General features: G+C 38.5%; 1 long non-coding RNA gene across 1 annotated transcript in view; it reads left to right on the forward strand.

Moving 5' to 3' along the window:
* LOC309846075 overlaps nt 1–11,637 on the forward strand; it is a 277,012-nt gene that overhangs the window by 12,791 nt on the left and 252,584 nt on the right. The window lies entirely within an intron of this gene.

Here is an 11,637-nt window from a genome sequence, read left to right on the forward strand (position 1 = left end):
GAGAAAGAGAGAGAGCACAAGTAGGCAGAGAGGCAGGCAGAGGGAGAGGGAGAAGCAGGTTCCCCATTGAGCAGGGAGCCCAACAGGGGACCCGATCCCAGGACCCTGGGATCATGACCTGAGCCAAAGGCAGTTGCTTAACTGAATGAGCCACCCAGGTGTCCCAAAAAGTCACATTTTAACATAACTATTACCTATAGTAAAGGTTGCTTCATGAAAATGTAGTACAATTCAGATATCAAGTTGCCTATTTTTGTAAATAAAGTTTTATTGGAATACAGTCATGTCATTTGTTGATGTACTGTCTGTGGTTGGTTTTTCAGTACAATGGGTGAGTTGGGTAGTTGCAACAGAGACCGCTACTCTAAAATATTTACTATCGGGGTGCCTGGGTGGCTCAGCGGGTTAAAGCCTCTGCCTTCGGCCCAGGTCATGATCCCAGGACCCTGGGATCGAGCCCCGCATCGGGCTCTCTGCTCAGTGCAGAGCCTGCTTCTCTCTCTCTCTCTCTCTCTGCCTGCCTCTCTGCTCCTTGTGTTCTCTGTCAAATAAATAAATAAAATCTTTAAAAAAAATATTTACTATCTAAAAATGTGGCTTCCAACAGCACTGTAGTTAAATGATACCAGTAGTTAAATGAGAAACAGTTTCAGTAAGAGTATATTCTCTCATTTGTATCGCACATTTTCCCCAAGCCCTTGTGCAAGTATACATACCTTACCCTCAAAGACTTTATATCTCTCTATATATTTTATTTTATATTATATTTTCCCCAAGTCCTTGGGCAAGTATATATACCTTACCCCCAAAGACTTTATTTCTCTAGGTACAAATGCTATATAAAAATTTTTCCTTTATCAAAATTGTAAATCTTTTTATAAATATTTTAATCCTATATGGCATATGGCATTGCATTTCTACAAAGTAGTAAACTCTGTAAAGCACCGTTAGGTTAGCACGTTTTTATACTGAAAAAGGGACATATTTTAATATAGAATGGAAAAATTGAATTTTGAACACAAAAGGGATAAAATCCCTCTAGAGTGTCTATTTGGGAGGATTATTTACAAACATACTAAACCATAAAGTTGACATTGGTTTCTTGCTCTTAACTCTCCAGGTAACTGCAGAAAGATTTTTAGGTTGTTTAGCCATTTCTATTCATCTGCATCTATCCCTTGAAAATATGAGGGCCACAAATTGATTTAACTACCGGGATTTGGGAAGGACCCATGACATTAGCCAGCATTCTTATGTCAGGGAATATCCCTCAAGTATCATAGGAGTGTCTTTATTTTTTTTATTTTTTTTTTAATTTACAGCTCTTCTTAAGTTTGAGCAAAGAATTTTGAATGGGTCCAGTAGACGTGCCTAAAAAACATTGCCTCTTTTCCTTCAGAAGATGGCTGGTCCTCTCCTTACTCTTTCCCTATTTCTCCCAAACAACCTTAATTCTAAGCTGGCAAAAGTACCCACGATTAGGAGCTAGAGACAAGAATGGCTGCCAGTGGGGAGCCAAAGTATAGTTAGATACCTGACTCTCGGTATTGTATCAGTGACTTCATTGGAGAATAAATAGGTTTGGGATTTTGAAGAACCAATAAACTACCTGTTTATTAGAGTAAGAAAGGTATAATGCTTAATCATGGACCTGTAAGTTTGTGTTCAGCCTAGAAGTTATAACAAAAGTAGCTTTTTTATGACCAACCACATATTGGGTTGCAACACAGATCTGTGCTGTGTATCAGAAGGTTCTCAGTAATTATTTTCCAATGAGAAGAATAACTACTTTCTTCCAAAGCAGTGTTTTTCAACCTTGATGATTTTTCACCAAATAATATCATACAAAATCTATGGAATGTTTTATCCAATGAAAAATAAACATGATTTAAGTTTCTCTCTCTAATACACTGCTTTTTCTCACCTTCCTTCAGATGTTCTTGGCTGTGTGGGAGAAAAAGGGGTGAAGTTACAACATGTATGCTAGAAATCGTGCCCAGGAATATACTGAGCATTTGAATATCATTTGTCAAATGTGTTGGGGCAGAAAAAAAGTGTGAGAGCCACTTCTCTAAACAACATGTCCTGCCAAAATCAGATAATCTTTGGCACAGGAATATTCCTAGTAGGTAGAAGAGAGAGTATCAAATGTTAAAGTGCTTTTCTTTCTTTCTTTTTACACATATATCCAGGACCATAACATATTCATTAATTGCCTGCTCCACCAGCCAGACAGGTGTTGGAAGAAGAAGACATGGCTTAAGTACAACTCAACAGGAATACTTTAGCACAATGCAAAGGAGACAAGGCCATCTCCTTAGTAGCAGGCTTAGGCAGAAGCTAGTACTATTGGTGGGTTGGATGCTGAAGGAGTAGTGTGGGTATTCTGAGCACACTGAAGTAAAGGAGAGATTAGACAAAAGAATGGACAACTGACAGACTAATTTCCAGGACTCATAGCAGAGGAGGGGGCAGGAGGAAGCTGAAATAGGCTGAATATCAGGTTTCCATAGCTAAGGTATTGCTAATTCTGATCAAACCTCCTATTCTTCCTCCCCAGTACCTGGCTTCTTGGCTTAACAGCTACGCTGGCCAAACTTGGTGAGCCATGACCAAGAGGTTGAACAGAGTGGGCTACTGTATTTTTCATCCACCATTAGTTTCTTTTGCATAGGCTAGCTGGTTCACTGGGGTGTAAGAAAGAGCTATAGGTATTCTCTTGAGAGAATGAAAAAAATGGTGTTTAATTAATCTTTTGGAAAAATGATATTTACAATAAGTAGCTAGGTAGAACACTGATGTAATAAAGTTAGGTGAAGAAGAAAGCATGTGTAATTATTTGAGCATCACAAGTGTAATTGTGTAAAAATGTACCCATAAGAAAAAAGATCAGAAAGAAATAGCCCAGACTGTTGGCAGTAATTATTAGGGAGGTAAAATTGTTAAGTATATACTTTTTCATTTTCTGAATATGTCACTTTACTTATACAGTTTTTTTAAGTTTTTTTTTTTTAAGATTTTATTTATTTGTCAGAAAGAGAGAGTGAGCACAGGAGACAGAATGGCAGGCAGAGGCAGAGGGAGAAGCAGGCTCCCTGCTGAGCAAGGAGCCTGATGTGGGACTCCATCCCAGCACGCTGGGATCATGACCTGAGCCAAAGGCAGCGGCTTAACCAACTGAGCCACGCAGACATCCCTACTTCTACAGTTTTAAAAAGCATGTCAAAGTAAATAATTAGAGGGCTGCCAATCTAATGATAGATTATTTATTCAGACCATCCCTCCTGCTAATAACAACCAGAAAAGACTGGCAAATTTTTAAAAATGTTGTTTGAGGCACGATCCTTGAAGACAGAGACTGGGAGAAAATATTTGCAAAAGACACATCTGATAAAGGGGTGTTTTCCAATATATGCAAAAACAAACAAACAAATACTCAACAAAAAAACACAAGCAACCCCATTAAAAAATGGGCCAAAGACCTTAACAGACACCTTACCGAAAAAGATAGAAGGATGACAAATAAGCACATGAAAAGATGCTCCACATCATATGTTATCAGGGAAATGCAAATTAAAACTGTGAGATACCACTACACATCTATTAAAATGGCCCAAATCCAGAACACTGACAACAACAAATGTTGATGAGAATGTGTAGCAACAGGAACTTTCAGACACCGTTGATGGGAATGCAAAATGTTGCAGCCACTCTGGAAGACAGTTTGGTGGTTTCTTATAAAGCAAAACATACTCTTATTATACAATCCAGCAATCATTGTCTTTGATATTTATGCAGAGAAGTTGAAAACTCATGCCCACACAAAAACCAGCACACAAATGTGTATAGCAGTTTTATTCATAATGCCAAAATTTGGAGGTAACCCAGATGTCCTTCAATAGGTGAGTGGAAAATAAACTGGTACATTCAGACAATGGAATATTATTATTCAGCACTAAGAAGAAATGAGCTATCAAGCCGCAAGTAGCCATGAAGGAAATGTAAATATTTATTACTAAGAAAGAAGTCATACTGATAAGGCTATATATCATATGATTCCATCTATATGACATTCTGGAAAAGGCAAAACTGTGGAGACAGTTAAGTTGCCAGAGATTAGGGAGGAGGGAAGGATGAGTAAGTGGAGCACAAAGGATTTTTAGGGCAATGAAACTATTCTTGTGTGATGCACAATGGTGGATACATGTCATTATACATGTGTTCAAGCCCATAGAATGTATATCAACAAGTGTGAACCTTAAGGTCAGCTATAGCCTCTAGGTTATAATGATGTGTTCATGTAGATTAATCTATTGTAACAAATATACCACTTATGGTGGAGGATAATGATAGTGGGGAAGGCTGTGCATATGTTGGGAGAGGGATATATGGAAAATCTGTGCCTCTTTCTCTAAATTTTGATATGAACCTCAAACTGCTCTAAAAAATAAAGTTTATTTAAAAATCTGATTTGATGATTAGTGCTGTGAAATACGTAAACCTGGTGATTCATAGACCTATACCCCTGGGGCTAATAATACATTATATGTTAATAAAAAATAAAAAAAAATTTAGACATCTGATTTGGATGAAGAAATGCTCAACATAATTCATCAACAGGGAAATACAAACTGAAAGTATAATGAGATATTACCTCACACCTGTCAGAATGGCTAAAATCAACAACACAAGAAACAACAGGTGTTGGCTGGGGATGTGGAGAAAGGGAACGCTCTTGCACTGTTGGCAGGAATACAAACTGGAGCAGCCACTCTGGAGAACAATATAGAGGTTCCTCAAAAAGTTATAAATAGAATTACTCTATGATCCAGCAATTAAAGTATTTACCCAAAGAATTAAAAAAAAATACTAATTCAAAGGGATACATGCACCCAATGTTTATAGCAGCATTGTCTACAATAGCCAAATTATAGAAACAACCCAAGTGTCCATCAACTGATGAATGGATAAAGAAGATGTGAGATAGATATATATATATGTATGCATACATATATATGTATATATTTAATATGTGATATTCATATTAGTCATAAAAAATAAAATCTTTGCCATTTTCAGTGACATGGATAGAGTTTAGAGAGTGTTATGCTAAGTGAAATAAGTCAGAGAAATACAAATACGATATGATTTTATTCATGTGTGGAAGTTAAGAAACAAAACAAATAACATGGGGGCAAGCCAAGAAATAGACTCTTAACTATAAAGAACAAATTAATGGTGACCAGAGGGGAGGTGGGTGGGAGGATGGATTAGATGGGTGATGGAGATTAAGGAGTGCATGTTGTGACAAGCACTAGGTGTTGTATGGAAGTATTGAATCACTTTACTATACACCTGAAACTAATATAGCACTGTATGTTCGCTAACTAGAATTTAAATAAAAGTTCTAAAAAATCTGTTTGAAGGCATTACCGAAACAGTGAGGATTTATGGGTCCAAGACTGAGGCAAGAAGGAAAGATTTCAGAGATTAGTGTGACATTTAGTGCTATCCTTTCCCTTAAGGCTATCATCAATGACAATGACCAAGAGGCTGAAATGAGCAGAAAATTTCACAGATTCACAGGATAGAGGTAACAAGAATTGGAGTCAGGGTCTGATTAAGGAGGAGAGGCTCTGGTAAACACCAAAGACTTTTGACTGAGACCTGGGAGGACCCATATCAGTAAGTATGAATTGTAAAGAGACTAAACCGCCCCTGCCCCCCCGAGATGGAATCCATGTTGAATCCTCTCAGTCTCTGATTTAAATAGATGATCTGGGATCACCAGTGCCTCTAGCTTACCTTCCAGCCATAAAATACCAAAACCTGATAAAGACAGAATGAGGGGGTGCCTGGGTGGCTCAGTGGGTTGGGGCCTCTGCCTTTGGCTCGGGTCATGATACCAGGGTCCTGGGATCCAGCCCCATATCGGCCTCTCTGCTCAGCGGGGAGCCTGCTTCCTCCTCTCTCTCTGCCTGCCTCTCCGCCTACTTGTGATCTCTATCTGTCAAATAAATAAATAAATAAAATCTTAAAGACAGAATGAGAAAAAGAAAATTACAAGCTAATCTAATTTATGAGCAGAGGTCTTATGAGCCTAAACAAAATATTACCCAACTAAATAAAAAAATATAAAAAACAAGAACCCACTATGACTGAAATGGATTTAGGGAGTGCAAGGCAAATTTATGACTGAAAATGCAATCACTGCAATACATATTAAAAGAATTAGGAAGAAAAATTAAGTGACCATATTGATGGATGTAGAAAAAGAAGTTTATATCAAATTAAACACCATTCATAACAACATTTTCTCAAATGAGGCATAGAAGAAATCTGATAAAGAATATCTATTAAGCAAATATTATATTTAAAAAGGAAATGTTGAAGGTTTTCCCCCTGAGATAAGGAATGAGATAGGTATGCTTACTATTATTCTTTATAATTAATCATATACCAGAGGTTCTAACCAATGTACTAAGACATGAAAAGAAGAAAGGGGTAATACAGATTGGAAAGAAGGAAATAAAATAGCCATATTTCACAGATTACTTGATTTATATGTTGAAAATCTTAGAGAATCTTCAGATAAAAACTGTTAGAATAAATAAGAGAATTTAACAAGATAGAAGATCAATAAATAGAAGATAGGAGATCAATATATAAAAATCAATAGATCTGAGACTACTTCAAAAAATAGAAATGGAAGGAAACTTCCAAACTCATCCTATGAGGCCAGCATTACCTTGATTCCAAAACCAAATAAAGACCCCACCAAAAAGGAGAATTACAGACCAATACCCCTGATGAACATGGATGCAGAAATTCTCACCATGATACTAGATAATAGGATCCAACAATACACTAAAAGGATTATTCAATACAAACAAGTGAGATTTATTCCTGGGCTGCAAAGTTGGTTCAACATCTGAAAATCAACCAATGTGATACCACATTAATAAATGAAAGGACAAGAATCGTATGTCCTCTCAGATGCAGAGAAGCATTTGATGAAATGCTTCTTGATGAAAACTAGAAGGAACATACCTCAATTATCATAAAAGTAATACACAAAAAACCCACAGTGAATATCATCCTCAACAGAGAAAAACTGAGAGCTTTTCCTCTAAGGTCAGGAACACGACAGGGATGTCCACTCTTACCACTGTTCAACATAATACTGGAAGTGCTAGCCTCAGCAATCAGACAACAAAAATAAATAAAAAGCATCCAAGTTGGCAAAGAAGAATTTAAACTCTCACTCCTCACATATGACAACTATAGCCACTTTGGAAAACAGTTTAGCAGTTCCTCAAGGTCAAATGTAGAGTTACCATATGACCTATATTCCACTCTAAGCATGTACCCAAAGAGAAATGAAAATACATCCACACAAAAATCTGTACATGAATGTTCATAACAGCATTATTGATAACATCCAAAAGCCATAAACAACCCAAATGCCTATCAACTGATGAATGGATTGACAAATGTGGTATATCCAAGATCTATAAAGAAATCCTTAAACTCAACACTCAAAAAACATAATCACGTCAAAAAATGGGCAGAAGACATGAACAGATACTTCTCCAAAGAAGACATACAAATGGCTAACAGAATGATAATATTCATCATCATTAGCCATCAGGGAGATTCAAATCAAAACCACATTGAGGGGCACCTGGGTAGCTCAGTGGGTTAAGTCTCTGCCTTCGGCTCAGGTCATGATCTCAGGGTCCTGGGATCGAGTCCTGAGTTAGGCTCTCTGTTCAGCAGGGAGCCTGCTTCCCCCTCTCTTTCTGCCTGCCTCTTGCCTACTTGTGATCTCCCTCTCTCTCTGTCAAATAAATAAATAAATAAAATCTTTAAAGAAAAAATATAATCAAAACCTCATTGGGATACCACCTTACACCAGTTAGAATGGCCAAAATTAACAAGACAGTAAACAACAAGTGCAGAGAGGATGTGGAGAAAGGGGAACCCTCTTACACTCTTGGTAGGAATGCAAGTTGGTGTAGCCACTTTAGAAAACAGTGTGGAGATTCCTTAAGAAATTAAAAATAGAGCTACCCTACGACCTGCGATTGCACTTCTGGGTATTTACCCCAAAGATATAGATGTAGTGAAAAGAAGGGCCATCTGTACCCCAATGTTCATAGCAGCAATGGCCACAGTTGCCAAACTGTGGAAAGAACCAAGATGCCCTTCAACAGACGAATGGATAAAGATATGGTCCATATATACAATGGAGTATTATGCCTCCATCAGAAAGGACGAAAACCCAACTTTTGTAGCAACATGGACAGGACTGGAGGAGATTATGCTGGGTGAAATAAGGCAAGCAGAGAGAGTCAATTATCATATGGTTTCACTTACTTGTGGAGCATAAGGAATAACATGGAGGATATTAGGAGACGGAAAGGAGATGTGAATTGGGGGAAACTGGAGGGGGAGGTGAACCATGAGAGACTGTGGACTCTGAGAAACAAACAGGGTTTTGGAGGAGAGAGAGGTGGGGGGATGGATGAGTCTGGTGGTGGGTATTAAAGAGGGCATGTACTTCATGGAGCACTTGGTGTGGTGCATAAACAATGAACACTTTGGAACACTGAAAAAAATAAATTAAATTAAAAAAACCCAAATATGGTATATCCATATAATTGAATATTTTTCAGCCATATAAATAAATGAAATATTGATATATTCTACAACATGGATGAACCTTTAAAACATTCTTCTTAGTGGAAAGAAGCCAGTATCAAAAGACCAATGTTGTATGATTCTATTTACATGAAATGTCCAGAGTAGGCAAATATATAGGGACAAAAAGTAAATTAGTGAATGCCTAGGGTTGGGATATGGGAAGATTGAGAGGCAATGGTTACAGGATATGGGTTTTCTTCTGAGGTGATGAAAATATTCTTTAAAAAAATTTAACCTAAATGTATTATTTGTTTCAGGGGTACAGGCCTGTGATTCATCAGTCTTACACAATTCATAGCACTCAGCATAGCACATAACCTCCCCAATGTCCATCACCCAGCCACCCCATCCCTCCTACTCCCCTCCGCTCCAGCAACCCTCAGTTTGTTTCCTAAGATTAAGAGTCTCTTATGGTTTGTGTCCCTCTCTGGTTTCATCTTGTTTCATTTTTTCCTCTCTTCCCCCATGATCCTCTGCCTTGTTTCTCATATTCCACATATCAATGAGATCCTAAGATAATTGTCTTTCTCTGATTGACTTATTTCACTTAGCGTAATACCCTCTAGTTCCATCCATGCCATTGCAAATGGCAAGATTTCACTTTTTAGTGGCTGCGTAATATTCCATTCCATAATATTCCATGGTGTATATATATATACACCACATCTTTTTTATCCATTCATCTGTCGATGGACATCTAGGTTCTTTCCATAGTTTGGCTATTGTGGACATTGCTGCTATAAATATTGGGGTACACATGCCCCTTTGGATCACTACATTTGTATCTTTGGAGTAAATACCCAGTAGTGCAATTGTTGGGCCATAGGGTAGCTCTATTTTCAACTTTTTGAGGAACCTCCAAACTGTTTTCCAGCGTGGCTGCACCAGTTTGCATTCCCACCAACAGTGTAGGGGGTTCCCCTTTCTCTGCATCCTCACCAACATCTGTCCTCTCCTGACTTGTTAACTTTAGCCATTCTGATTGGTGTGAGATAGTATCTTAACTGTGGTTTTGGTTTGTATTTTCCTGATGCAGAGTGATGTTGAGCAGATGTCTCCTTTGACGGAGTGTCTGTTCATGTCTTCCACCCATCTCTTGATTGGATTATTTGTTCTTTGGGTGTTGAGTTTGATAAGTTCTTTATAGATTTTGGATACTAGCCCTTTATTTGATATGTCATTTGCAAATATCTTCTGCCACTTGTCAGTTGTCTTTTGGTTTTGTTGACTGTTTCCTTTGCTGTGCAAAAGCTTTTTAATCTTGATAAAATCCCAATAGTTCATTTTCGCCCTTGTTTTCCTTGCCTTTACCTATGTGTCTAGGAAGAAGCTGCTGTGGCTGAAGTCAAAGAGTTTGCTTCTTGTGTTCTCCTCAAGGATTTTGATAGATTCCTGACTCACATTTAGGTCTTTCAAGAGATGAAAATATTCTTTTTTATTTTTTTAAAAAGATTTTTATTTATTTGACAGAGTGAGAAAGAGCACAAGCAGGGGGAGCAGCAGGCAGAGGGAGAGGGAGAATAAGGCTCCCCACTGAACAGGGAGCCCGATGTGGGGCTTGATGTGAGGCTTGGTCCCGGGACTCTGGGATCATGACCTGAGCCGAAGGCAGACGCTTAACTGACTGAGCCACCCAGGCGCCCCTGATGAAAAAATATATATATATTTAAAGGTTTTATTTATTTATTTATTTGACAGAGAGACACAGAGAGAGAGATATCACAAGTAGGCAGAGAGGCAGGCAGAGAGGGGGACGCAGACTCCCCGCTGGGCAGAGCCTGACGTGGGGCTCGGTCCCAGGACCCTGAGATCATGACCTGAGCCGAAGGCAGTGGCTTAACCCACTGAGCCACCCAGGCGCCCCTGATGAAAGTATTCTTAAATTAAGAGTAGTGATGGTTGCCTAACTCTGTAAATATATATAAAAAAGCACTGAATTGTACACTTTAAGTTGTCTAATTGTATGGTATGTGAATTATATCTCTATAAGGCTGTAATAAAAAACCCATTAGTATCCATGTTTCCCTCCCCCAGGTAAGAATATTTGGGAAATTATGTTTAAGATAAAGAAACAAATTACTATATGTTATTTTTTAGAGACCTTATTATATCTTCAAACCAAAATAGATCCTTACATTTAAGATAGTTTAGGAGTATTCCTACCTAAACATGGGATGAATCTGAGATCCTTCAGGAACTTTTTTGAGCTTAAAAATTCCAGAATACAGGGATGCCTGGGTGGCTCAGTGGGTTAAGCCGCTGCCTTCGGCTCAGGTCATGATCCCAGCGTCCTGGGATCGAGTCCCACATGGGGCTCCTTGCTTGGCAGGGAGCCTGCTTCTCCCTCTGCCTCTGTCTGCCATTCTGTCCACCTGTGCTCGCTCTCTCTCCCTCTCTCTCTGACAAATAAATAAATAAATAAAATATTAAAAAAAAATTCCAGAATACAAGAACAAGAAGACTCTTTCTAACAAAGAACAATGAATGATTAATGCAAATAAAATATGGTGAATATACAAATAAAAAGCAGCTTGTGTCAGGAAACCTACAAAGTAGCTTAATCTTTTATTATTGTCCTGTATTTATTATGAGGCCTAAAATTTAATGTGCTGTCCTGACATCTTTGAGCCTTATGAGGTCCCAAAGGTCTAACTATGAGTTCAACTCTTCTCAGATACACCCCTCACCCAGCAGGAAAACCCCCTACTTTGCTAGTTTCCCTACAGCTGGACCAGTTGCACTTAACTCTTCCTCAACCTAGTGGGCTTACCCTGCAGTCTGTGGAATTATTTGCCAATCACATCCTCCCATGGAAACCCCATCTTCTTGTTACTACAAAGCCTACCTCCCAAACTCCCCTTTTGTTCACTCTACTCCTGAAAGCAGCCCAGTGTGATGTTGCATGGTGTTTGGTGTCCTCCTTCCCTGGGC

Source organism: Mustela nivalis (assembly GCF_964662115.1).
Source record: "Mustela nivalis genome assembly, chromosome: 13".
Taxonomy (NCBI): Eukaryota; Metazoa; Chordata; class Mammalia; order Carnivora; family Mustelidae; genus Mustela; species Mustela nivalis.